The following is a 6,000-nucleotide window of genomic DNA, read 5'->3' as shown; positions in this document are numbered from 1 at the left end:
CACACACAGCTTATCCCTCAGCATCAAACTAGTATCAACATATGGTTTACAGTACAGGGTTGTTTCAGGTGGGTAGCTGTGTCAGTCAGCAGTAGAAGAACAAGATTCGAGTCCAGTAGCACCTTAAAGACCAACAAGGTAGAAGCTTTGGGAATCAGAAGTTCCTTCGTCAGATATCCTATGTAGGGAGTTTTGAAAGCTTATACCCTGGAAGTCTTGGCACTCTAAGGTGCTACTAGCCTCGGAACATTCTCTCATACAGAGTTGTTGCAAGGGTTAGTGGAGTAATCTATTGGAAATGTCAAAACTGCAACACAGGGTATAAGATCCCAGATCAAAATAGTCTGAGCATCCCTAATGGGAGAAATGGTAAGGTATACACTTCCTCAGGGCTTTTTTTCAGTTGGAACAGTGGAACAGAGTTCTGCACCTCTAGAAAATGGTCACATGGCCAGTGGCCCCGCCCCCTGATCTCCAGACAGAGGGGAGTTAAGATGTTGAGGGCAATCTAAACTCCCCTGTATCTGGAGATCAGGGGGCAGGGCCGCTGGCCATGTGACCATTTCCACTGAGGGTAATTTAAACTTTTTTATAAAAAAAAAACCCCTTGTTCCAGCTGACCCAAAGTGATGTCATTGTGCGGTCTGCCGGAGTTCCACCGCCTCTTTTCCCAGAAAAAAGCCCTGCACTTCGAGGCGCTTTACTGTTCATGCGCATTCTGTCCGTTTCTGGATACTGAAAGAAAGAAGCCCCTCGAGGAACGAAAGTGATTCGTAACTCCTAGGAATGTATCCACAGGGTATCCCCCTCATCATAACCGGGATTTCCAAAGGAAAAACCAGGCCCATTCCGGCGCGCAGGGGCGGCCGGAGCGCAGCCGCCCCCTCGCAACAATGGCGGGAGGGGGAAAGGAGCGCGGCCGCTCGGCGCGCCTGAGCCGGGGACGGGTGCGCTGAGGTAACCTGAGCAGGCTGCTCGCCGGTTCCCCGCCCTCCCTCCTTCCCTCCGGCTCGCTTCGCCCCTCAACGCACAGCCACGCGCGGCGGGCTCCGCTGCGCTCCTTTCTTCCTTCTTCAGCGGCAGAGACGCGAGCGCGCCTCGGAGGAGAGGCGAGGCGGCGGCGGCAGGCTTCCTGGCCGGCTTCGAGCGCCCGCCGTGCCTTTGCCTCAGTCACACCCCTGCTCGGCGGGGAGGGAGAAGGGGGGGCGGCTCTGCTGCCGCAACACTTCCCCGAAGTCTTTCCCGGACTTGGAAGCGGCAGGGAGCCGAGCCGGAGCGGGAGAAGCGGCGGGCGAGGAGCTCTGCGTTGGCGCAGCCGGGCTGAACCCGACAGGCGGCCGCCGAAGGAAGGAGCCGGGGCGGCGAGGCTGAGGTAGCGCCGCGTCTCTCTCTCTCCCTCTCTCGTGCGCGGGAGCCTTTCTCGGGCTGCGGAGGCGCGCGGGAGGGCTGCAGTCCGGGGCGCGGGAGGGGAATTGCGCGGCCGCCGCCGCGGAGTCTCCGGGCTGAGGGGGAGCGCGGGCTGCCGGGCTTAGAGAGGGGAAGGGGCGCCGTCTTGGAAAGGCCACAGGGCTGTTTTTCCGACTGCCCTCGTAGAAACCCAGTCCCGAAAGCGACCGTTAAGGATTCAATCACGGCCGCTCCGAAAGCGCAGAGCCCTTTGCGGGGAAGCGGGTGTGCGTCTCGAGGGCGCCGCGTTCTCCCGTGCGAATGACCTTGCCGCGGGCGCCGCGCAGGAATATCCCTGCCGTCCCATATGAGCCTCTTAAGCGGAAAGGCGCCGGACGTGGGTGCGCCTCCTCTTTTCTCCTTCCCCCTGGTTAATTCGAGACGCTGCTTCGGCTGCAGATAAGGGGTAGGTTTCTGGGTGAGGCCGTAGCCCGGGGCAGAGCACCTGCTCGGCATGAAGAAGGTCCCAGCTTCAACCCCTGGCAGCTCCTGTTAAAAGGACCGGGCAGCAGGTGATGGGAAATGCCCCTTAAGGAAGACAGGGGCAAACATGGTAACCGAATGGAGTGCCAGTGGCGCATGCTAGTAGTGATAAATGGGCTGAAGGAATGCCCAAACAGGGTGTTTTCCAGCCAATGCAAGACAACAGCGGAGGATGGGGATATTGCCTGGGTTAGGTGATGAGCAAGTTTGTTCAGACTTTGCAACTGTGTCCCACTCCCACTTCCCTCCATCAGATGTGTGTGGAGGGATGAAAAGGCCGCATTCCTCTGCCGTTCGTGGTTAGATATGGTGGCTAGAGAAGTAAGGTGAGGTAATTGGGGGAGGGGGTGCTGGAAGTAGGGCGGGTTGAGAGGAAAGCATTGGAGTGAACCTCACTGCATAAATTTTGTGCGGGAGCCTTTTGCTTGAGAACATCCAGCCTTCTGTTGGAGACCATCATTGGGAGCTATGAATTGTTAAATGTGGGATGTGCACTGAAAGTTGGGACAGGTTGGTGTTCACCAGCCTGGGAATGATGAAGAACAGTGAAAGAAGCTCAAATGAATTGAGGATAAAAAGGAACAGGACGTTAACTCATCTCGGTGCCTGCTGTGAAGAAATGAAGAGACGAGCATAGAGGGAAGGACTAAATTAGGTCCTCTCAATTGAATGCTAGGCATAAGAGTGATTGCTAGCACAGTCAGAGGGGACTTCTCCAATCCCTGACTAATTATCTTTTTAAAAACCTAGTATTGCAAAGGGAAGAGTATATTGGAGTTTGCCCACTGGAGTCTAGAGAACTCCTATCCCTTAGCTTTTCTTTATGCGGCAGTTCCATAGCTTGTCCCTTCTGAACGTCACCGCTAGTTCCTGTTTGCTTCTTGAGTTTCTGGTGACAAGTGAGCCCCGTTTTTTTTCCTTCATATATTCCCAGTGCATAGCATTGTTGATTAAGCAGGTCTCTTTTAATTTTGTTTCTCTTTTGTTTTGATATCCTGAAAAGGCGTCTGATTATGGGCCAAGTTACATATGCGTGCATGTCATTAGCCCTTTTGCAGACTGGAAAGTTGTTTCAGGAGGCAGCAATTGATGGAAGCAGCAGGAGGAAGGGAGCGCTTCCCTGATCCAGCTCAGCTGCCAGCCCTTGCCTGTGGCTTTCCCTCCTCTGAAGTATGCTTTTGAAGGTCCACAGAATGGAAGAACAGAAAACCCCTTGAGGAATAATTTCGACTACGGACATAGCAGTGGAGAAAGTGTCTGTACCTGTTTCCCCATCTCAGAGACCTCTTCTTGAAACATATCTTTAGGCTATAATGAGATTATCAGGGTGTAGTTATGTGCATTGAACACCACCTGGGAATTCAAACCAGATAGTGCCTTTATTAGCACCAGGAATTCTTTTAAAATATTAACAGCTTTCAGTGTCCGGTTTTGAACCTAAAGTTGTAGAGGTTGGATAAGACCACTGAAAACTTTTAAACTCCAAAGTCCTGTAGACCAATTGCCTCTCGTAAGTCTCTGCAGTGCCCTGTAATGTGCGTTTATGTAGATCTTTCACTTGTTCTTAGCACTTTACTGTACTTTATTTCTCATTAGTCCTTACAACAGCTTTACAGAGTAGGTCATCTTATTGTCCTCCTGCTGAAGATAGTGAGATATGGGGGGGGGGGGTAACTGAAAGGCAGTGGTTGTCTAAGATCTCCTAATGAATACATGATAGAGGTTGAACCAGGGCCTTGTGTCTAGATAGAGGTTGAACCAGGGCCTTGTGTCTAGATAGAGGTTGAACCAGGGCCTTGTGTCTAGATAGAGGTTGAACCAGGGTCTTGTGTCTAGATAGAGGTTGAACCAGGGTCTTGTGTCTAGATAGAGGTTGAATCAGGGTCTTCCTTGTGTGTAGCTGTCTTTTAATCACTGTGGTAAGAAAGGCCAGCCAACTTTTTAACCTGATTTATTTCAAGTAGATAGATCGAAGTGTGCACTTGACTTTCTCTCCTTTGAAATGAATACCAGAGCTCTCAAAAGGAGTAACAAATACGTGCAGCTGTATTTTCCTAACAATTTATATTAACAGAAATGAATATGGTCTTTTGGGAGGGGGAGTGTGACTGAAGAAAAAATCTTTGAGCTCAGTAAAACGAACTATTCCTAAATGAGAGCGATGTGAAGCAATTTATATATTTTAGTATAGAGATAAGTGATAGAAATAGTAATTCTAAAATATATACTAGGAAAGTGGATGTTCCACAGAACAGATAGCAAAAGTGTTTATGAAGAGTGCTCTCTGAACCATGGTTAGCATTTCAGCTTTGCTAGCACAGTTTCAGAGCTGGGCATGAGAATCAGTATTCATACCTGGTGGCTGTTTTGTAGAGACTTCTTAGGTCTGATAGGGATTTATTTTACTTTCCCAAGTTTGCTTTATTAATGCTACAGTCCTGGAAATCCTACATCCATCCTACTCACCCTACCAAAGCATTTGTTTTGTTGCTTGACCATTCCCAGTTCAACCACCATCAGTTTTGGTGGGTGAGGATGCAGTATAAGTCGATGTATATATTTCTAGTGCAGAATGATTAAGTCAGCGCACGTATCAGTGCTGGTGCATTTAAGATGCTTAACATTCAACGTGCGTAAGTCCATGCTTGGACCATTTCTTTAGCTTTACATTTTAAAGCTCTTTCTTTAAACTTACGTCTGTAGCAGCCAATTATATACTACAGATTACTTAAAGCTTTCTTGTACAAAATTAATTTCCATTGCATGTAATCAATAAGTAGACCCGGTGCTGTCTCTCTTTAATAGGCATCTACAGAAGTTCTAATGAAGGTTCATATTTCCACCATATTGCTGGCTATTTTAAGTTGATGCATTGTCTCCTTCACAGTGAAAAGTTCCCAAATTTGTCCATACCCCTGGTTTGGCAGTAAGGAACATTTCTATTTTAGAGCAAAAGTTTATTTTTGCAGCCATTAGAGGTAATTTAGGCAGTAAAGCTAATAGGTATTGTGTTGGATCGTGCAATTCTGTTCCATTGGTGCTGGCTCTTTTTCTGGTGCAAAGGACCTTTCCTAGTACAAGAGGATCTTAGACTGGCAGAAGAGTCTCTTGTATGAGGAAGGGCTACTAATAAGGAAGGGCTACTAATAAATCTAGGAATGGGCCACCCACGTGCTGCACAGCTCCAAGGGAGCAGGAAAAGCCAAAGACAACGTCTGAAAATTCTCCCTGTGTGCCCTCCTCCCAGCTCATTTCTCATGATCAGAACAACGTGGGCGAGAGATCCAGAGATCCGAGGGGATTCTCCATTGTTATTCTAAGTGAGCAAAGTCATTCTAATCATAAGGGAAATAATAAATAGAAAGAACATACTGTCTTCTATTGCCTCTGTTATAAGGGAAGGAAACCCTCTTCTAGCAACGGACCCAGAAAGGTAAGAATCCAAGTACAACTAAACTGTTCAGTTGGTGATCCAGGCATGAGATGAGAGCTGCTTTCTTAGGAGAAAAGCAGAACACCAAACAGAACAAAAAAAATATGGAAGTAGGTTTTGAAGTTATTGTGAAAAAAGTTGGGAGTCCCCTTTCCCTAGGACTTTCCCTGCATCCTCTAGTGAAAAGATTGCAACATCTACATTCATCATGTCAGTGTTAGAATCAACAGGAACACTGTCTGTCATAGACTAGAAAGTTATTAGTATTTCCTAATATACAGCATATACAGGAACAAAATATAGTTTTGATGTGGGTTCCAGAACTGATCCTCTGTCAAAGGCTATGGTCTGTTTTACAAATTATTTGTATGTGTATGAATGAAAACACATGCATATTTAAAAACGTCTATTATACGGGTGCGTTAGTTAGAGAACCAAAGTTGGCTGCATATTTTATGTCAAAGTGCATATCTGTGTTTGTTGTCTTGCAATGTTTAGAACTGCTGTGAACTTCTTCCCAGTGGATGAAAGTCTGGCCTATGATTGCTAGAATTCTGTACATGCATTTTTATAGTCATTTCACAAATATGCAAATGCAATGTACATGTTTGTTGTAGTGGTTAAGAGCGCAGTACTCT

General features: G+C 47.5%; 1 protein-coding gene across 2 annotated transcripts in view; it reads left to right on the top strand.

The window, feature by feature from the left end:
* Positions 1-1,272: 1,272 nt before the first annotated feature.
* Positions 1,273-6,000, top strand: part of LOC129334356 (A-kinase anchor protein 2-like) — a 132,150-nt gene continuing 127,422 nt past the window's right edge. For both annotated transcript variants that reach the window (XM_054986423.1, XM_054986422.1), the window contains exon 1: positions 1,273-1,372. The gene's annotated coding sequence lies outside the window, so the exon portion shown is untranslated. The remainder of the gene's footprint in view (positions 1,373-6,000) is intronic.

This window comes from Eublepharis macularius, chromosome 8 (genome assembly GCF_028583425.1).
Source record: "Eublepharis macularius isolate TG4126 chromosome 8, MPM_Emac_v1.0, whole genome shotgun sequence".
Taxonomy (NCBI): domain Eukaryota; kingdom Metazoa; phylum Chordata; class Lepidosauria; order Squamata; family Eublepharidae; genus Eublepharis; species Eublepharis macularius.
The sequence above is the reverse complement of the archived record's forward strand: the minus strand, read 5'-3'. Positions and strand labels throughout refer to the sequence as shown.